This window comes from Anser anser, assembly GCF_964211835.1.
Source record: "Anser anser genome assembly, chromosome: 1".
In the NCBI taxonomy this organism is placed as follows: Eukaryota; Metazoa; Chordata; class Aves; order Anseriformes; family Anatidae; genus Anser; species Anser anser.
In genome coordinates, this window is record NC_139720.1 from 133,350,064 (window position 1) to 133,372,884 (window position 22,821).

General features: G+C 41.1%; 1 protein-coding gene and 1 long non-coding RNA gene across 5 annotated transcripts in view; both read right to left on the bottom strand.

Moving 5' to 3' along the window:
- SHROOM2 (shroom family member 2) overlaps nucleotides 1-22,821 on the bottom strand; it is a 126,888-nt gene that overhangs the window by 78,721 nt on the left and 25,346 nt on the right. The window lies entirely within an intron of this gene.
- The window catches only part of LOC310895561, a 36,937-nt gene continuing 24,970 nt past the window's right edge, over nucleotides 10,855-22,821 (bottom strand). The window contains exon 2 of the long non-coding RNA XR_014580771.1: nucleotides 10,855-22,346. This is a non-coding gene — a long non-coding RNA (uncharacterized lncRNA). The remainder of the gene's footprint in view (nucleotides 22,347-22,821) is intronic.

The window sequence follows — 22,821 nt, forward strand, 5'->3', positions numbered from 1 at the left end:
CACTCATTCACCTATGGGGTTAACTATGCTATGCATGGCAGGATTTAAACCCACCTTTTAAGATTTAAGCTCATATTGTTCATCTAACATCCAATTTTTTTCTGAATTTCAGGTTCCCAGATAAACTAGCTGTAAAAAGCTGAAAACAAACCCTTGAAAATGCTGAGGGAGGTTTTAAGATGAAGCCTTACATGAAAGTCAACAAGAAGAGATCTGCCTCAGTCATGGTCAGCAGGCAGATGGGTCGGGACATAGCCCCGAGCAAACCCTCTGCTCAATCTGGAATACTTGCAGGAACTGAAAGTCCTTGAAGTGTACATCTCAACGCTTTTATAGCAATATCAGGAAACTAAAGACACTGCCAAGAAAATCAACACCTTATTTTCTTATAAATAAGAGACCTAAGCCTTCAAAAAACCTGTATAGTTACACTGCCCACCTTGGATGAGTAAGGAAAAGTTCCAGAAATCTCCTCAAACCATCTTTTCAATATGTATTAACGAATCGCACCCCTCTTATTATGCTAAATCAACAAGATTAAACAGCATGACTTCCTATCCTTAGCAGGGATGCTGATATTGCTACAAAAAAGTGTTTTCAAGAGGAGAGGAAGAGGATGTTTGCTGATGAAAAGCATCTGTTTAGACAATCCCCAACTCTCACTTTGTCCCTGATGACCTCCCTGTGTCCAAGAGCAAAGGCAAATTTTGGGATCCGTGCATCAGCGAGGATTGGAACCAGAGACTTCTGCTGTCATAACAGTATTGATATGAACTGCTTTATCTTCCCAAAGCTATTCTTGCTTATCATATCCCCAAAAGAGGAAGAGACGCTGATACAAGAAACATATGTAGATAATGGTTAGGACAAAAATGGTGCGAATGAAAAAACAACACCCATGTAGTGCAGTATGTGAAATTCTTTCCATGAAAAGGAGAAAGGGCTTTCAAATGGGGGAAGAGCTGGGGGGAAAAGTGTAACAGCTAGACACACAAATACATTCCAGGGACACTTACAAGTCTGGATTCCCACTGTTGGTAACACATCTGAAAGGGAAAATAACAGCCTATGTTGGCAGCTTTAAAATGCGGTAGTGTTGAAGGGGTGCACCGCTGCTAGCATGTGACCCATTAACTTCTGTGTTTACCAGGCCCGATGCTTTACTTTAAATACTCGCATTCCTCTATAGGCACCTGTATAAACAAGCAGGAGCCAGGTTGGGGAAGCGCAGTGTCACACGATATCGCGTTTTGTTTACCACGATGACATCGGGTCAGTCTCTTGTCCCGGCTCTCTCTGGGCCGGGTGGGAGACGGGATGGAAACCCAGGCCCAGAGACAAACACAGGAAAAAACAGCTCCACTTATCAGCATTCTCCTATCGGCCATGATAAACTATTTTATCATAACTCATTCCTTGTGCAGCCAAGAAATGATTCTGTGGCTGTTTGTCTTATGAGCATCTAATATGGATTTAAAAAAAGCCAACACCTAAAAAACTTCATATGAGATCTTCAGAACAAGTAAAACATAGGAAGCGTTAGCTATTTTGTGTTGCACTGAGTTACGCAAAGGAGAAATACCTTAACAGCCCAAACCTGGCATTTGTCTAACTCTGAGGGACCAACGATAAAAGCACAGCAAACCCAGCCCGAGTGGTAAGGCCTGCATCTTCCTAACTGGAAAAAACACCCCAAACACTGCCGGGTGTCCAGGGCAAAGCAAGGAATCCAGGCGAACCTTCAAGTCAGCAGCTGGCCTCTTTCCCCCCCCAAAACACCACCTCTCACAGGCCAACAGCCCAAGGGCCCGGTGCCCAAAAAGATGAACATGCGACTACGGCTGTCACCTTGCAATGCTTGGGCCTACGCAGCACAGGCCAGCACCACTGACGTGGCGCTGGATGGACCTCCATCAGACAAGTGCCTGCTAACCTGGGTCCTCATTTGGAGATGCTCTGTGCTAACACAGAAGCCAGTTTCACTTCTGCTTGGTGTCAGCACTTCACACACCAGCCATTGCCTGCACTTGCTCTTGCCCTGATTATTCCTAAACTTCACAGCAAACTGTTAGATTTTAGGGATGTTTGGTCTGGGACAGGGCCTTTCTCCACAGGCAGCTTCTTTCCCCCTAAACCTTCAGGACGGAGGTTCTCAATGGCCCTTTCTAATTGCTTTTTATTTGGTGTATTTAAACATTTGGGCTATTCTCCCAGCAATCTTGTATTTGCTCAGCATTTTTATTTTTTTTTAAAGCAAGTATTATATTTTGAAAAGCTGTCACTTGGCACAGCTCTTTAAGTACTTATTCAGTCCTTATACTTGTGTCCACTTGGCCGTGTGGATGAAGGGCCTGCTGTCACTTCCACCCTGACAGGCCATTTTTGTGGTGGATTTATTACAGCTGTAAAAACGGATTCCAGGCTGAAACCTGACTTCAGAGTTCCTCAAACTAGAAGTGTTTAAAAAGTCTGGCCAAAAAAAAAAAAAAGCAACAAACACACACACAAAAAAAAAAAAAGCCCTTTCCTTTCTAAAAGTTAATACTTAAACAGATTAATACTTCAGTCCAACACCCCGTTCAAATCACTAATTTCCATTATGCTGTGAGAAGACCATTCTGATCACTGTTTCCATGAGGACCCTGTTACTGTGCCTTCATCTGGTTGCATTGCAGTCCCGTTATGGACCCTGCAAACTAAGAAGGACACACTAAGTACTTGAAGTTAAAAGTCTAATGAATCTTTGCCTCCAGAAGCCAATGAGCACAATTTACAAAGGAAACATTTCAGGAAGAGAGGCTTCACAAAGATTTGTAGGTTTGAAAGAAAATAAACCTTCATCGTTCAGGTGAAGTTTTTTTGCAAACTGATTTTATTGTTTCAGCAGCAGAAGTTGGACACATTTCATCATTGTCCAACGCTTGTACAAAAATAAATAATTTCTAAAAAAACAACCAACCAATCAAAGAAACACCAGCCCACCATGATGCCTTGAAAGCAAAGAGATAATGTATCAGAAGGAGGGTGGGGCTGCCTAGTGTCAAGGCTGCTTCTTTTGCTATTAGTACGTGAGCTATGCTAGACAAATTTTACAGCTTCTAAATAAAATTTGCTTTTTCCAACTTAGTGAGATTTATCCCAGTAGCGTTCAGAAAGCATACCCTGGCCTCTGCATCCCCACATGACCCACAGCAGCAGGCCTGAATATACAGCATCTCTGCAGAGCAACTAAATACATAAAGCCTAGGCTTTAAGGGGACCTTCCTATGCAAGAGCCCCCCCAGGATGAAGCAGGGCAGCCCCCAAGCCCCTACAGAGCAAATAACCCCCGTGTGGCACCCAGGCAGCAGGAAGGTGAAAGTGGACCCAGCCGGGCTGGAGTAAGAAGGCCAAAACAAGAGTGGAAAAGATGGGGATGCTGGAAACGGAGGCAGGGGAAGCAGCCTGCTGCCAGAGCTGGGCCTGAGCCTGGAGAATCCCGCTCCCGTTTCTCCCTCGCACCTACCACTTGCAACAACGCATCTGTACCACTTGCAAAGCACAGCTCGATGTTTTTTTGGTTTTCTCCTAGCACCTCATCAGCATCTACATACCCCCTACTGCTGTTATTTAGTACAGCATTAGTCCAGACAAGCTGCGCTCGTCTTATTCAAGAACCACTTGAGAAACACTAACTCCCATTTATTTTTAGCTGAGAGCTTGGCTTTTTATTTTACAGAAGATAATGACATCTGACCCACAGGAACCCATCTGAACTCGTGGATATGTTACACAGTTTTAAAATAACTTTCCATCTTTTTTCCAAAGTGACAAAATACTCTGTGTAAGAAAGGAGCTACATGCCTGGACTGTGAAGTAAATGATCAGAAAACCAAAACAGGACTTGTTTCTCTACACAGAATTTACTTATCCTCACACGCCTTTTATCAGAGTAGTTTGAAAGGGTGAGCTTATACTTGTGCAAATTTACTTACTGATGATTATACATAGGCTGTTTATATATGTAATCTCTGCAGCTAACATTAAGTATTTTTTATAGGCCTACATTTTTGTACTTTCAGTTACTATGAACAATGATAAGAACGGTTAAAAAAAGAGGTTATGCATAGAAGCAACTCATTTTATCTTTTCAAACTGATAACAAAAACAGACTTCCAACAGGAAAAATACGACCTGACAAAGTAATCTTTACGATCACAAGGTTCAAGGCTTTTTACTTTGCAACGACCATATACTTCCACAAGGTTGACTTATCTTTCTGCCTTCCTGTCCATCCCAGGAAAATAATGTCACAGCTTGCCAATGTGCCCTTGACAGTAACGTGCTGAATGCAGTCCAACAGCCTGTGCAAAACCACTGCATAACTAGGGAAAGAGTATGACTTAGTGACAAAACAAAGCAAAAAACATGAAGCATCTGTGCAGTCACGCAGGTATGACTGTGCATTAATTACAAAGGAAAAGTCCGGTTTCATCAGCCTTATAGTCCGCTTGTCAAGAAGTCTGATATGCCTCAGTGGAAGACTTTGAAAGATCTACTAAATAGCAATTGAGTGCTTACTGAAGAATTCACCTATCTCATTCAGTCAGTGAGTCTAAATGCTAACTTTCTACAAAATATTTAAGTCGCATCTAAGCCTATGTTTACTGACTTCCCTGTTTTCCAGAAAAAAAAAAAAAAAAACAACACTTTCAGGCACAGGTAACACTCAGTAAGACCAAGCAACATTAAAAACTACTTCATTGCCTGTTAGTTTCAAAAACTAATGTGAGGGCTCTACTAAAATCCACAGGAATTTTAGAAGTCAGGCTAAGCTTGCATTTTGAATACTTTCTCTCACGCAGCCCATTTTTAACAGCATACTTATCTTGATTAACTCATACCCTCTTTGGCTGATAGTCATGCCTGCTACCTGTGACCTTCCATTTCTGTCATCACACTGTTGTTCATTTTTCAGGCAGTGAGAAAGTATAAAACATTTCCCAATAATTTTTCCAGTATTCTCTTAAACACCTGAAAAACAGATTTCAATCACAAAATTAAAAGTAATTTTTAACAGCTATCACTGAAGTATTCATTTAGGAGCCCACTGATACGCAGTGGAGCGAGTAGAACACAGCATTACACTTCTAAGCAATGCACAGCAGGCATAAGCATTAACGGGAAGAGAATGACGTGCTCTTAAAAAAAACTGAAATAGCAGCTTCTTCAACAAGAACTCCTCTTGCATTACTCAACTTCCTTAAAAAAACAAATAAAAACACCAACACAACTTTCAAAACGTCTTATTTCTTGATTTCCCTACCCATTCCTCCGCAAAGTGTCAGAAAGAAGGTCAGGCTTCTCCTAAATATGAGCCTGCTGACAACGGACTTTGTTCCTTGCATTAACTTTTACTCGCTGTTCAGAAATGATATTCAGACTCACAGAGCACCAAAAGTACAGACTGGAGCCTTAATTTTCCAACATCTTCCTCAACAATGTCAATATTTAAAGCAAAGCTCAAACAAGAAGATATATTTATTCCTCCCTCCCGAGGGCTGAAATAGGCAACAAACCCTAAAACTGTCTTAATTCATCATTGCATAATCTATACAATCTCACTTACTGTAAGTATGCAATACTTCAAACTGAATAGATGCAAGTACCCATTGCCACTCTACCAAACCCGCCTTTTTGCTACACATTCAATACACAATCTCAATTCTCCTTTCCTAAGGCAATAAAAGGACAGAAGCTAGTGGGATGACTCTCAAGAAAACAAAAATACACCTTATTATAGAAGCAAAAAAGGTTTAGGTAACCTTGCCCTTCGTTTCTCCTCTGTTCTTGTTTATTCCATTTGCAGCCCAGTAAAGGAAGAAAGTTTCCCCCACTCCACCTTCACCCAGAATTCAAGCACTGAAAAGGCAAACACTGAGGATGGCATTAAATGTATTTCTCTAGGGCAGGAACTGTCACACTACTGCTTCTAAAATGGTGAAACAAGGTACAGAAAGCAAATTTTAGAGTGGATTGCATGGCGTTTTCTGCCCAGGCTGTCCTACCTTCTTAATTTGCAGTGTCTGAACTGTCTGGTGCAGTCAGGCACCAGAGGGCTGCTCTTACAGAGAGAGACTGCTAATATATCCCATGTGGATCTCTCATGACGCCACAGCAATAAAAGCCAAAAGTACAATAACAATCTTAGCGATGTTTTTATTCAATTTATTGAGAAGATGAAACAGTACCCATCTACCTACCTAAGGGACACAGTTCCCTGAGCAGGGTATGAAATATTCATGTATCTACAATTAAGCACCAACATCTTAAGTTTATTCTGAGTCATGAAACGGAAATAAGCAAAATTTAATTCTGTGTAGACTAATCTATTGCAATTTGTATCCCCGGGCATCATTTGCCTTGTAGTATCCTGCCCTTTTTCCCCTAACCCATTAGTGTTCCTCTGCCGTATATTTCAGCTCTAAGAGGTATCTTTTGAAAAATAAATATTTTTTTTTTCTAAACCAAACATAGTTGCTTACAATTTCAGGTTCTTCAATTTGTGCAGCTGTCCTATCAACTGTTCCTCACCACTCCGTTACTTAGTATCACCGTGGAACCTAAGAAGAAATTCCCTCCTCATGAAAAATTTACCTGAGGAATTAGATATGCAAGCATTTTGGCATCTCTATGAGTACCCTGCCACCTTTTCTCTGCTTTAGAGGTCTAATTCTTCCTAGGAAAAATGAGAGATAATTAACCAATAAGATAATTACACTGGGCCATGTAATTCGTACTCACTTGACAAAGGTTATTTTTTCTTAAGAAATTATAGCACTGTGCTGTGAATTAGCAACTAATGTATGAAAATCACCAGGGTGTAAAACAAGGGAAATTTACAGAAAACATACAAATAGGTGCTTCAAAAGGCTGCACGGATTGAGCAATAAATCCTGATGTAACACAGGAGAATTATTATATTCTGAAATTAGAACATGCTTACTACTCAAAGTGGACATTTTCCAAATTGGCTTTCATTTGTAGCTCTTTTTATTTTTCTCAAAAGCTTCATCATGTAACACATGTTGCTGACATAATGAGCTTTAAGAGCAAGCACGTCACTTCAAAGACTTTTAAAAAAAGAAAAGTTTAAAAGAAATACTTAAACTTTACACGCTCACGCAATTAGCTGCTTTTCCTGATTAAGAGAGTATGTATTTAATTATGTCAGAACTACTCAGTTTGACAAACATCTGTATTTCTGTTTGGCAAAAGTATCCGTCAAATGTGCACACACGCTTACTAAAGGACACATCCTGACCGTGTAGCCCAACACTCACAACTCCACCGCACGGCACTTGCTCAAGTATGAGTGGAATTTTGGGGATGAGGGTTTGTACAACAATCCCTGTACTACAGGAGAAAATTTATAAATAGACTTCTACTTCCCCATCTTAGTGGTGGGGTCACTTCATACACACACGTGCATGTCATACGTGTGGCTTACGTCTCACACTGTTGCCCATGCCAGTGGACAAAACCACTTCTGAGAAGCGTGTATTCCAGCAGCATGCAGCTATCTGAACAAAAAATTCATGTCTCAGCATACCGGTTTAGGGTGTCAGCATTGCCAGGAGGAGGTCGACTGCTCTAAATACGGTATTGAACAGGAAAATTTGAATCTTTGTTACTGACAGGCAATTAAAGACTGCCTGTGCTGGTGTCCTGAAATGAGCCTGTAACACCGCTACGGAAACTGAGAATATTGTGGAACCGAGATACTGTCTGTATTATTTATGAACGCCGTGGAACAGCTGTTTTCCTTTGAGACAAGACAGGTCTTAAAAGCCTAGGCTGAAGTATGCAAGAGCTGGCAGCAAAGCAGTTTTTTTTCCACTGTTTGGTCCTTTTTAAAACTTCTCCATAGGCAAATTCTTACAACCATCTTTACAGAAAAGCCACACGGTCTTTTGGAGAGCCACTGTGGGCAGTACTTGTGCTCAAAACTTGCCTTTCATTCTCAAGCCTGTCACCACAAGCTGTCTTCACCCAAAAGCATATCCTGAGCAGAGACCCAGAGACCCAATTCTGCAAATGGCAAAGGATTCCCAAGATGAAAATCACTGACTTTTGGTTTATGCCTAAGATCTATGCACCTAGGCTGAGATTCAAGGGCAAAGGAGGATTTCTGTAAACACAGAGTTGGAGGATAAAATTTCAAGGTAAATCTTATTCATCTGCAAAGATAATTAGGTCAAAGCACTATAGGACTTAGCTACATTTTGAATTCAACAAAAACATCTAAAATCATTAAAAACAGCAGAGAAACAACCTCTTTGAATAATATTTAAATATTGAAACTGCATACTATGTTAGAACCACTACATGAGTTTGTTTGCACTGTATTTAAATTCAAATTCTATAATTCTTATGGCCTAAACTGTAAGAAAATATTATAATTTTATTTGTGATGGTAAAGGAAAGTTGAAGATTTGACTGAATTGGTAAATAAGCCTTCTGGTTTCCAAATGAAAAAGGTAACAGGTTTCTGCATCATTAAATTTTGGGAAGAGGGGTTCACCAGCCTTCTATAGGGTAACTGGAAGGAAAGTGCAGCATCTGGTAAAGATTCTGTTATGGATCAAAAAATAGGATCAGCATTATATTATTCATATCACACATTCAATCATGAGGATGAAAACTGGTTTTGTTTTTAATAAAAACTACATTCAGAGGCATGTAATTCTAACAATACTTTGCTTTTGAAGATGCCTACTACCTTTTCCTCATGTCTGCCTTCATTTTGGAGCACTTACCGTGCAGGCTTAGGCTTCACAGGTACACACCTGCCTGCAGGGCTGAACCACGCCACTTCTAGAAACCTGAGTGATATCTTTCATTCTTCTACTGCTTCCCAGCTGAAGCTTAAATTTTATAGCTCAGGCTTATTTCAAGCTGTAGATTACTCTCTGCAATCTTTCCAACAAGGCAGTTTGTTGCCTTGTTTTAGTTAGAAATATCTTAAAAGAGTTCAAAATTTGACCAAATGAATGAATTTTTAGCCAATTAAACCCTGCTAAATTCTTCCTGGGACCCCCCATTCGTAGTTGCTTGGATAATGACTGGGTGTACTTTAAGATGCTGGGAAAAAAAATCACTGGAGAGAGTGGTATATTGCTGAGTGCATCTGTCCCTCAGTACTTATGCTGAGGACTAGGCCACAGCTGAATAGGTTGGCTTTTTATGTGATGGATCCTAAATCCATCCCTTAAATGCTAATGCTGCGTTATTATGTTTTATTCTCAGCGTACTAGGAAGGGGCTTTGGAAAAGATGTTCTTTTAGCCAGACAGATCTCTGACAGATATGGCATACTCACAGAGAGGAGTAATTGCAGATTTCTCTCCCTGCTCCCATCAGTGTTTACGCACTTTGCATTACTTGTTATTGACTTGAATACTGGGAACTGAAATCTGTACTTAAGACTGCCCACTCACCCCTCCTCCAAAAAGCATCCTAGTCACACACCTCAAAAAAAGAAGGAAAACAAACAAAAAAACAAAAAAAAACCTGCCCCTTGTACTCTCACCTATCAGGCAGGAATTCCTTCTGCACAACAGCATGGCCCCTGGGAGAGGGCAAGGAGCACGGCACCTTCCCAACCCCACAGCCTGTGGTTAGGGCAGTCGCCCAGACTGGAGGGGGGTGGGTTTCAGCCCCCCCAAGCAGAGGAAGGAAGCATCTCCCACTTTCTGGAGGGGCACCCTAAAATTTGGATAGAACATAAAAGATGAGCAAGCATCACTTCTGCTACTGACTGCTTTGGCTTGGTGTTTACAGGGAGAGTATGCCTCGACTCAGAAAGAAGGAAAAAGAATTGGGGAGTGAAAAACATAAACAGGTGTTCACTCTAAGCTTGTGGTTTGCAAATGCACATTGCTACTGCAGTCCTGACTCTCGCAGTTGAGTAAGTGTGGGAGAATGCAGACTGTTTCTGTGCTGAGATGTTCACATTGGGATATTTCTGTAAGTAGCTCCTCACTCGACTGAGAGGTTTCTGGATTACCTATTTCAAGCACTTTGCTGCTATAAACTCTAGGTTCCAAAAGTCAACGACCAGCTTGTAAACCCTTAGGGTTTTTTTTTTGTTTGACCTATCTATGCACCTGAAGATTCGCTGATGTATTTTTTTTTAGTATTTGTTATCTCAGCTTCTGAAGGCGAACCTTGCTATTTTTGTTAAGAACTGCAATTTCTCCTTTTAACAGGTAAAACAAATGGCATGCTTAAGAGTAGACTTGGAGCTTTTGTTTGTTTAATATTAGAAGAGTGTATTATTACTACAGATCAAAGTTAAACTAAGAATATATTACAAGCCTCTTACTAAACAGATCAGTAAAAAAAAACCTTTTTTTTTTTGTTTTTAGTTAAGACAGCCCTACTCCCTGTATTTTTGTTAGTTTCTCTGTCTCAAGAACAGCTTAAGGACTACAGGAAGTGTGAATTCAGATGACTTAGTTCCTTTTGTATACATACATTTAGTGTTTCAGAAACAAACGTCTGTACCTTCAAAGGCACCTTGGCAAGAGAAAAGCATTACACAGACACATCAGAAAGGCATGCAGCTGTGTTAATCTGGAGGAAAGTCGCACCCCCGTCCTTGGTTTTTGTTCTTGTCTTTTGTCTCCAGAAGTGCAGATTCGCCTTCTGGGAGTACATCCCTAAACGCTCAGCTTCCCGCTAAGCTGAACAACGAGCTTCACTTCCACTGACCTGCGCAGAAAAACACATTTGTTCTTTCAGGGATACAGGAAGGCAGAGGTGGGCTAGCAGTCGTCCATTTAAGTTGGCCTGGATCCATACAACATAACAGGTACAAGCCGCCAAGGTATTGTGCCAACATGGCCTGCAGTTGATGCTCAACAGAGGGAAGAACTGCGGCTTTTTATATTAGGGGGTTTCCAGAGCATGAGTAACACTGAAGAGCAGGAAGTTAGATAACTGTGCTATGAAAGACCTGTAATTCCCATTTATTTGTTTGAGGAAAGCTCCTCCTGTGTTCACATTCTTTATTTTCCAAGTTGTGAGAAGTAACCGAGAGGAGACACTTCATGAAACTATGTCAAGTGCATGGACATTACTTGAAGCAATCATGGTGTCTCTAGTAGGCAATACCTCTTATTTCCTTCCTTTCCTAACCCACTGGCTCCTGTTTCTGTACAGAAAAAGCAGGAAACTTGTTACTCTAACATTTAGCTAGTTACGTGAAACTGGAGAGACTGGTTGGCTACATCCAGGATTTTACAGCTACAACAACAGTGGACAAAAGACAGTTATCAACCATAGGTCTTTTCTTGTCTGGGCATCATCCAGTTTAAGTTTACAAATAAATCTCCCAGCTTCTTCCACGCGGTTATCCAAGCCACAAATTTGTTTTTATCTTCTATTCATAGCTTCCTCATTACAAACAGAAATCCCTCTCCCCTCCCTCCTTTTCTAGTTATCTACTGTAGTTATTATTTGCATTCAAACTTTAAGGAACTTTCTGAAAGCACTCTCTGTTTTAGTACATATACTCTGAATTCTTCACATTTTTACTATTCATATTTTCAAACTTTTTTTGTACAGTGGTTCTTCCACGAGGTTTAAAGTTCGTCTGTAGTCCAGAGGAATATCCATATATACTATGCCTGGAATACTGCTGCACTTGGAGTACCATACATACTATTTATCTGTAAGGTACAAAATACAAAGAACTGGCGTCTTAGTTGGCTGGTTTATTTATTAACAAAAGTGACTGAAGTACTTCTGGGGTCCAATACACAGCTACGTTGCACAGCAGTTCAACTAGGAGTAAGAAAGGAAGTCTATGAAGAGTCCATTTGTTCTGCTTCAAAGGTTTACCCTCTCAGTCCTGCATGGCACAGCCACTATAGTGCTGATTGTATTAAAGGCTACAAGTTTTACCCCCTTCATTGCTTCACTGTAAGCAAATCTCAAGGAGACAGGTAGCATGAACTCTATCACACATGCAAAGTTCTCCACAGTGATCTAAAAGATACAGGACCAGACAGTCTGCTGCCACAGAGCCAGCAATATCATCTGACATCAGAACTATGGCTGCTTATCTCAGTATCAATTTCTCAAGAGCTGAGCACAAAGCAGTGAATAAACAGGTAAGTTAATGTACTTAATAATGTTATGATCTACTCACTAAAATGGCTGAAAGCTGTAAAAATATAGTAAAAAAAAAAGTTTCCCACAAACCGGAAACCAAAAGTTCAAAGCTGAATAATAACGTTGCTTACTTCACCCTAAATCCAAATGTGCGTTTTCAAGATTCTTACAGACAGCCTGTCAAATGCACACAAGGAAAAATGGGCTGAGTTTTAAAACTTGCGCAACTTAAAAAATGGTCTCGTGATAAGGAACACAAGCCTCCTCCTCCTGTTAGTGTTATTAATTGGTAATGCTGTTCCTGAGCACTGGTATTACATTGCACCTCCTCAGCCCTTCATTCTTCTGGCTTTGCAAATTGAAAACACTTTGTCTTCAGGATGATGATCTAGATGAGGAGGCAATACAAGCAGCTTGTTAATTTAACATATACACAAGGAGCACAATAGCTGCTCTGCTTGTCAAGAGGATTTAAGATATAAACAGCACAGGGCCAGAAAAGATACTCATCTAGCAAACAGTGAGTCTTCTGTCACAAGACCACAAGTAAAAGAGTGCAGCTCATTTACTGACCAAAAGTTTTAGGTAAGGTTTATCAGCAAACATTCAAATCCTGTGTAAAAGAAGAAAGGTCATATTTTCAGTATACTGAATGATACATTTAAAAAGGCACCTTTAAAGTAACTCCATTTTGCAACATGTCATAATTTTCTAAGAAACTGCTCAAACTGCAAAAACCTAACTAACCCTCAGCCTCCTGTCATGGAGGAGCACTGCCCTTAACCTCCAAAGAACACAAAGCTAAATAAGGACGTGCCCTTGCAGAAATTAATTAGTGACATGGCCTGCTTTTATGCTGCGCTACTGCCGAACAGGGAAGACCAAAGGGTACTTCCATCCCTCGGTGTACAGCAAGGCCAGGAGACCTCCCGCCATCTCAGCAGAGCGCGGGGATGAAGCGGCCTGGCCACGCTCGCAGGCCGCGCCGCACAGCGCGCCTCCTCGCCCGCAGGCCTCCTTGTCCACAGGCCCCCTCACGCCCGCTCTAGGGCGCAGCGAGCGACCCCAAGGTGCCGCACATGTGGCTGCAAAAACATTTATTCAGTGCCTCTGCAGCCGCGTTCCCGTTTGTGCAAACACAGCGCTGTACAGAAGGTCCTGACCGCAGCCTCCCACCTACTCGAAGGCTCTCCGGCAGCTGTCCCAGCCCTGGCCATGCCTGCTGTAAACGCTGGGGTTCTCAGACCTGGAAATGACAGTGCGAGGACCTGGGAACAACTGGAGAACCCTGGAGGCAGCGGTTTTCCTTCTTCACCCCAAAATGAAGACCCTTCCCTTTGCTTCCAGTGATACCACTTTTACGTTGGAGTGTCACTACGCAGCGTACTATCATTTTCACAAACCCATCTCAAGTACAAATTGTGTTGAAATATTTACGATATTACAGTACTGCAATACTAACAGCATTGAAAAATTCAAAGATTCTCCTAATCCCATCAAATCTGCAGCAAGTCTCTGGGTGCAAAAAGTTACGCTGTATAAAAATGGAGTTAGGGATTATCTCTGTTGTTCTGTGGCTGATAAATGTACAGCTGTTTGTATCAGGCTGTGCATTGCTTGCAGATGACCCCATCCCAAACGCTAGGCAAACTGATACAAGTAAGAGACAAAACGCAGAACCATCCTGCAAGCCATCTAAACCCACTTGTCAGCTCGGTCAACAGCACGGAAGCACAAGCGATGGCTTTCAGGAACTTTGCAGAGAGCAGTGTTCCTTTTCTGCGTGCATGAGAAGACATGTAGGGAAGCATTCAGCCTGAGTTACTGGGGAGCAATTTGACTGAAGTAAGGCACCAAGCACAGAAGCGATCCAAATCAAATAACTAGCTGGGGAGAAGGAAACAAAGCAAAATAGCCCAAATCAAAGGAGGTATATTCTCCAGAGGTTGTAAAAATTGTTCCATGGCTGGAGAGACAAAACACCTCTCTGTTAAATGGACGCACTGGCAACATTTGAGAGCACTAAGGAATTACGCTAGGGTAATGTCTAAACATGCTGAAATTTAACAAGTTTTCTTTAAGACTGATGGAAAATACCACATGACACCAGTCATGAAAAGCTCGATTTTGTTGTTGTTGTTGTCATTTTTTTAAAGGAAACTGTACAGATTGCATGAGACAGACAAACAAACCAAATACTGCTACAGAAGATGCATCAAGCCCTGTCCCGTAGTATGAGACAACCATGAATACCTATGTTGGCATTTAAGCGATACTGTGATATATTTGCTATTGAGCAACACCAAAATAGGACTGCTTCCAAAGACATTTCTATTAAATTCATAGTTTGCTGAGATGCTGGGCAGGCAGACCGGAGACACAGCAGCTTTACCAGCTCATTTCTCAGGGCTGAAGGAGAGCTTTAAGGGAATGCTTGCAGAATGACTAGGCTAGATAAGAAACTCCTCAGCTAGGTTTGGCTAGCTCCCAAACTGAAATGGCTTTAACATAGTACTTTGGAGAGTGATTAAAAAAAATAAGTTATCTAGATCATAACATTTAACATCTGACTAGTGGAAAGAAGGAAAAAAATGTCATTCTGTTTAATATTTTCACTTTTAAGACAGAATATATTAACCAAGGAAAGAAGAGGACAAATCAAATTGCTTGGACTCTCCAGCAGCGTGCCTAAAGCTCAAGGTTAAAGTACAACTGACCCCACACGGAGCCATTTGAACATGTGCCAAATGCATGCAATAAGTTAGGAAGTTTCATGCTCTGCTAAGGCGACTTTCACATCATTCATTGGCTTCATCTCAGATCAAAAGCACCAAAAGAAAAACTGTGCAAAGAATCTGATTACAGACGGCTTTTACTGATGCATTCTACTTAATCTCCTCTGGAATTCAAGGTCACAGCCCTCCCATATTTTAAAATGGATCTATATACTATATGCATACCCAACTACTGTCTCTGTACAAATAATATTGTTTTCTCATCTAAGCAATGTAACTAAGCAACCCTGTCCACGGCAGGGGGTTGGAACCAGATGATCTTTAAGGTCCTTTCCAACCCAAACCGTTCTGTGACTCTATGCTAAAGGAGTTAATCGGAGCCCAGACGGCCACTCCCCAAACATGCTCATGGACGTATTGCCTCAGGTGTGACGGTACTTTCCATGCTGCTCATTGCCTCGTAAATAAAAGTGACAAAGATGCTTAGTATTTTTTCGTTATCTGTATTTCTATCACAGCCCATAAAGGTGCATGGCTGGAGCAGTACTTGCAGTGCTGCGAGCAACCCCTTACTGCTGCAGGACGTGCCCACCCAGGAGGAACGTACCTACACGATGAAGGCACATCCATCGTTCACACCACCTTCTGTTCTGGCCATGGAACGAGTCCCTCTTCATGCACCACGGCTACACATCGTGGACCAGGTTTCAGTCAACAAAATCCAGGAAATCCAAGCCCACCCACACTGGAGAAAAAGACCTGCTCTTCTCACAAGTCTACAGCCTCCAAACATTTAAGAAATGAGACTGGCTTGCTTTAACCTTTCTCTTCTCCCAGACACAGTCTCCTTATTAAAAGCTCCCTTTGTCACACATCCAAACAACAGGCAAAATATATTCCAAACTTCACACTCAAGATTTATTACAACACTTACTGCTGGATATGCCTTTTTGTTGGCAAAAAGAAGATTATGTATCATCATTACTGAACAAAAACCTGATGATTTGAAATCAGCATTCTTCTTGTCATTAAAAATCTCAGCAGATGTCAGAGCACAGAAATGAAGCTAGCCAAAATATTTTTCTTGAAAATATGTTAAAGCAAATATTCTTTGAATATATATACATATGTATTTTAAAACTCATTCAAAAATCCTCCTCACTGTTATTTATGTGTTGACCCTCTCTCTTCTTCAATAATCAAAGGAAAAGGCTGTGAATGGAGAGGAAAGGTTTTTTGCTTTCCTGCCTTCAAACTCCAAATATGTTTTTTATTTTTCAATTTTCAGTAACTGTCGTGTGTTTTACAATCATCACTTTCTATATCACAAACAATTTCTTTTATAATGACCAAGTAAATTGTGCCATGCAAACGATGTTCACTGCATTTCTCAGAGCAATGTGCAGATGTTTTTATACATGGCACAGTGCTGGTTCTCTGAATAAAATTTAAACTGCAGTCAGGGAGAAGTTTTGAATTCTTGTATGAAAAACATCACAGAAAAGCCAGCTATCTTCTTCCTTTGTTTTTGAAGAGGTCAAACTTATGGACTTTGAGATCTTGTGTTTTTACAGTCTTAGCTTATTTGGCTAGAACTGCCTCTTCTAAGTAACAGTTTGATTCACAATCAGACATGTGAAAGGATGATGAAGATATTCACTTAAAGGTAATCATCTTAGGGGCCTTTCTCCCCATGTCATAACACATGCACATATATGCCTGCACTTGTATGTGCCCTAAGTGCAGCAAACTACAACAGTAAAAATATCTTCAGGTTCAAAAGTCAGTTCCCCAAAAGATGAGGAAATTTAGGACTGCAGTTAGCTGTACAAACAATGAAAAGCTTGCACCACTGTGGTCTTTCAGAGCTTCAGTCAAGCACCAAGACCTCAGTCTACTATGCACTATATTAATATAGTTCAAGGAGACTGTTTCTTCCTCCAGAGAATTTACAATTGAAGTACACAAGACGACACACTGTGATTAATCAGAACAGAAAGTATGGATTCAGTCCTTAATGGGGAGCATCTACTACTAGAGAAGTGCAAAAACAAGCATTTTTGCTTAACATTTAAGAACATAACCTAAATGAAAATTGTGGATGAATAAGCATCAGAAGTCACAACTCAGAAACAGGTTAGAGAAGATAAGCTGACTACTGTTCATACAAGAGCAGAGCCAAAGGAGACACACACAGAGGTAGTCTCAACTCAAAGAAACAGTGGTTTCAGTCACTTTACATCCTTCTTCATCTACTCTATGGCTGAACCACTCATCAGCAGGTCCAGCTCTTAGATCTTCTGCATGGGTAATGTCCAAAGCCTCCTCTGCTACAATATCAGGCAGAAAATAACCTAAAACATTAAAAAATTCAGCATAACCTAGCTACAGCCTCCAGCAATCCCCCTCCTGCCTCAGTTCCAGGTCGGTGCCTGCAGACACAGAACCCTCATTTCTTCAACTCTGTGTGTTCTCTACTTATCACATATGAACCGTGGCATTTCAAAAAAGTCTCATTTTATATAAATATGCAAAATTTTCAAGAGGAAAGACAGGCACAGTTTCCCCTGGGCAGACTGTTCCGATGTCTGACTGCCCTCATGGTGAAAAAGTTTTTCCTTAGACCCACTTTGAACCTCTCTGGCTTCAGCGTAAGCCTGATGGTCATTTCCTCTAATCCCAACAGGCCAAAATAGGGTTGATATTATCTGAATTTCCAGGAACAACTTCCTCAAATAATACCATGTTCTACTTACTGGGTTATTAAGTATGTTGCCCCTACACTCAAATTTTCAAAACACCAGCACAAAGACAGAATTGTGGTAGGCAACTGAAAAAGTAATGTGGCTCTGATGCTGAGGAGAAAACTGTGCTGTCATCTCCAACTGTTGCCTAAATACATACATAAATAATAAATCATCTTGTGTGTGCACACTTTTCAGCAGTTTGTGTTGTGTCTGATTGCTTGAATCACAGCCCATCACTGAAACCAAGCACTTCTCTCTAGTTTAGGGGTCTCCTAGGGGTCTTCCAACTGATGCTCTGCAATCCAGCATCACAAGAGGTGCCACGTAAGCCTGTAGCCAACTTCAGTTCGACTATTTAGGAGTTGTTAGCTTGAATCACTTCCATTCCTCTTACTCCGACCTAATTCTGTCTTGAGTTTCTGTCCTGTACAGCCTCCTTCCAACAAACAAATATGTGGGCAGGGAGGAAACACGGAACAATCAGACAATCTTCTCTTCCTTGAGAAGATTTATTTCTAACATTCAGGCTTCCATCGCCTTGCTTACCTGTTTCACAGTAAGCAAAGCTATGAGTATTGTTTGGCTATATCGCTGGTCAATCACCAAAAACCAGGATAAAGTAGAAATACTTGAAAAATGCTTTCTCAAAATTATACATGGGCATGTCTACCATTAGAGTAGAGCCCAGAGAGCCCATTCAGAAATGCCACTAAAACAGCTTGGGAGAAACACAAGCAAAACAATCTAAACATATTCACACTAGGCAAAAAATTCTCATGCTCTGATACTCAATTCATAATCAATGAAAGGAAAGATCTGAGGGTTTCTCCATCCAAGTATTTAACTTTGCAGTCAATAGAAATAACAATGCAGATGTGATGCATACTAGCACACTGATCTCGAGAAAATCATCCCAAACAATCCAAGCTGCTCAAAATACCCAGCCTCCCCTTACCCAGATGATTACACGTGCAGGTGCACAATAAGAAATTAAAGTTCTTCCATTCTCAATCGCTCTCAGTCAATTAGTCCTACAGTAATCAGATTAGAAGGAAGATGTTGCTTCATTACCACTAGTACGTGCCTCCTCTGCAAGAAGCATTATTTGGAAGCATTTCCATCACTCTGAACACAGAGGCCAACAATTCAGCGTGCCTGAAAGAAGAAATCCAACAGCCCCCCACTGCAGGGAACAAGGTTCTCAAGGCCAGGCTCAGGACATGTTTTGAAGAGTTGCATGAGGAGGTTTCACAGCTCTCTCTTCATCCTATTTTCTTGCCACAGACAGTGGACCAATCAGCGAGGTTGTCAAAACAGCAATTTTCTCACAAACCTGGATTTCAGGCATGAATGGGTAAAGGGAAATGGATATGTGAAGTCATGCAGACCATTTCCAAAAGCTCTTTCTTGAAACAAGCAGACCAGAGACCCATTCCAGCACAGTATCACGGGATCGGGGGCTTGTTTGTTTTGCAGCAAGAGAGGGGTAAAAAGAAAAGCATGTAAACGAAATGTTAAAGCTAACCCAAGCCTGCAGCACAGCTGTTAAGACACAGCAGGAGGGATCTGGATATCGTACTTACTGAATCAGCTAAAGAGGTCTACGCAAACTGACTTTCATAATGAGAGCTGTACAATTCCATTTATACAATGGGTGGCAACTGGCCAAGGATAACTTGCTAAAAATAAGAGATCTAGAAAGATTAGAAGGCAAAAACACTTATTACAATACAGAACTAGAAAAGGCCTAGACACTCCTGCACACCTAACTATAAAACTACTCCCTCTTCAGCAAGGACGTTCCAAGAATACACCCTTCCAAGGACAAAAATGGGAACAAATGGGGTAATCCTCTATAGATGGATGAAAAAGAGAAAGATTGACCATTTGGGAGGTTTAGAAACATGGCAGAAAACAGGTTTTACATTAACACAAGTATCACTAGTCAACTTGATAAAATGATGTAAAAGTAAAAAGGACAACTGAATGAGCTTTTAATCTCACGTAGACACTAAATAACAATAACACTGTTCCTGGGAATTTTTATTCCTTTGTAAAAGATCAAAATGATAAAGACTCAAAATCAAGATACTTAGCACTCAGAATGACAGAATATTTTTTAAAATTACAATTTCATGGATCCAAATTTGCAGAGATTTTTTGCAACATCCTTCATCCACATAGGGAAGTTACTGTTTGAGTACTGGTGCCTGATGAAACAACAGATGAGAGAACTAAAGGACACACTCTCATCAATGCAAGACTGTTTGCTTGACCATGAAAAGTAGTTCCTTGCTATTCTCTGCATTAAGAAGGATTCTGCTGTTAGCAAAGTAAGCATTCCCCTCCTTCCCCCCATCCTTCCCCTTCCTGCCTCCCCACTCAGAGCTAAAATCCCATTGATATGGAGTCTTTGGGTGGAGTAACCTAACTTCTTCAACAAAGAAGCTTTGCCTTTTTCCCAGACAAATGACTTGGCTGAACTTAAAAATCTCCTTTTGCCATTAAAAAATTCCACAATAACTGCAGTTTTAAGAAAAATCCCAGAACCTGGAGTGAAAAAACGCTACTGAATTAGACTTCCAAGAGTCAGCAAGTCTTAAACAGTTTATTTAAACAGAATTGTCACTCAAATATCAGCGAACTGCAATGGACCACACTGAAAGGGAACTGAACAACATAAATCAGGTGACTATTGTAGCTTCCCCAACAAAATCCAAACTCGAGCTCTTTACAAAATGTCAAGACAGCTGAATCTCAGCCGAGTTGTTAAAAACGGCTGCATGCATTTAATTAAGTCAAAATCGAAGCCAGATGGCACATACTGCTTTTGCAATAGACTGGATGCTGTCACAAGAGGCACTGCTTAAGCATTCCTTGATGATTCCTGGCACCAGTGGCTACAATCTCTTCCTACCCTCTACCATACACCCCTCCTTTTTTTTCCAGTCACCAAGCCTTTAAAGAGGGTGGGGAGGAGGAAAAAGAGAGCCCCTGAGATAAATTGACTCAGTGTGTGGAATGCAAGGCAAACATTCCTGTACAAATTCAGATTTGATTTATTTTCTTTAGAAAACTCCAGCTGCAGGAGAAACCCCCAATTGTCGGTCTTTGCCTTAGACCCCCTAGGGTCATCATCTGTCTTACAGAAAGAAAATAAAAATGGATAACTATACCTCTAAGATACTGTGCAGCAGAAGATGTTAATACTTTAGCCATGCAAGTGGCTGGCTAAAAAAATAAATGCGAGTGAACTGGCTAAAAAAGGTCTCAAGAATTTGGAAGCATACGGCTGAAAGGAAACATTAACATTTCATCCCTGGACTGCACAACCTCTCAGCAAATAATGACAGTATGGGCTTTTGTGGTCAGCATGCAGGCAGGGAACTCCTACTCATCAGAGAGACCAACAAGTTATTGCCCGGTTGTAGTCAGCTAGAGCTATACCAGAACCAAGGGGCGATGCTGTATTTTACTGCCCCTGCTGCACGCTGCTGTGCATGGAGTCGACCAGAGAAGGCAGGAGCCATAACGCTGGCCATGCCTCCCAACACTTGCGCAAGGCAGACACAGTGCCTCACAAAGTGTGTCTGGAAGGTGACAGGGATTAGGGAAAGGCGTCAGCAGAAGCAAACTGATTTCTCATATGAAAAACATGCTACTGGCAAAACACCTCTGCTTGATTTTTGAGATTCTTCTGTCTCCAAATTATTAAGCAGCTGCCACAGTGCTCCCCAAAAGACTCCCGAAGATGTTCAGAGGAAAAGGTGGGAACCACTGCGTCTTTTGAATAGACAAGGAAGGCTCAGAGGTCCTTCGTTACATTCTCTCCATGTCTCCATCAAATCACCTGGAAAAGTGAACCACAGTGAGTGTATCTCATTGTTCGAGTAATCTAACATGCCACAAACACAAGGACAAAGGCACAGGACTGTAATTTTCTAACTGAACAATCCCCTCCTGAGCAATACTATGGTCTCTGGTTTCCTTAAGTTCTTAATGATAATTGACACTTTAATACATACCCAATCTCACCTTTCATTAAAAAAAGAATTATGTACTTGCACTGAGTATCTTACTGTTAAAAACTGAGAACAAAAACATATCTGCTGAAAAGGGTAGATGTGTTTAACAATTTCAGCAGAACAATCCTTCACCCCTGGTTAGTTTAAAGCTCCATTAATCTTAATGCAAAACAAAACAGTTTCCTTTACCAGCCAGATTCTTGACCTTGAGCTGTTCCGGTGCTGGAGCAGGGGGCTGGGGTAGAAAGGACATGGACCAACCGCAACTAAGCGCTGGACAGTAAAAACATACAGAACAGTCACCAGAAAAAAAAATAATACGGAAATCATCCTTATGAAAGACTACCATCTCCTCTGCTGCCACGGAAACCAGGACAACGTCACCTCAAAAACTGTCACTCATTGCTGCATTTATTTCAAACAATTAATGATGATGAAGACCAAAAACGTACAAGCTAATGGTGTCTAAGTTACCCATCCTAGCACTGATCCACATCATTAGCCTTTAGAGTATTTACAGTCTAATCTTGCAAACCAAACCCAGGTTAACAGGGAGCATTACCTTCAGCACGAAATGAAGAGTGAACAGCTACAGATTATTCTTTGTAGACACTGTAGATGTCCCTTACTTACATCCTTTGATTTTCTTGATACAAGACAGGTTTGCTGATACGAATCCAACTGATTTGGACAAAATAAAGTGTTTAAATTAAAAAAATGTTCTCATCAATCAACACCAGCAGAGCTTCCTACATGCAGCTTTTGCACTCCCCTACCCACTGCTTTTCCATTACTGTAGTTTACATCACTAAGTGCTCAGCACAGCACAAAGAGTAAAATCTGCCCTTATTACCAGGCTGCTACCAACTAAGTGACAGACCCAGGTGGCAGAATGCATTTGAGTTGCCTCTACAATGGCATTATGTTGCCTGTGATTTATGTTAATACTTTAAATTGTATTAAAGCATGATTTCCTCATTAGATCTTGCAAAGGGCAAATCCAATCACTTGGCAGTAGTTGTCCAACATTAACTGTAGCTACGAGGGCACGGACTTAGTTTCTGTGGCAGGATTTCCAAGTCTCACCACCTTACCCAAAAGAATTGTTCCTCGAGGCAGTTTTTAATTGAAATACTGCTAGGGGAGAGCTTTTTAA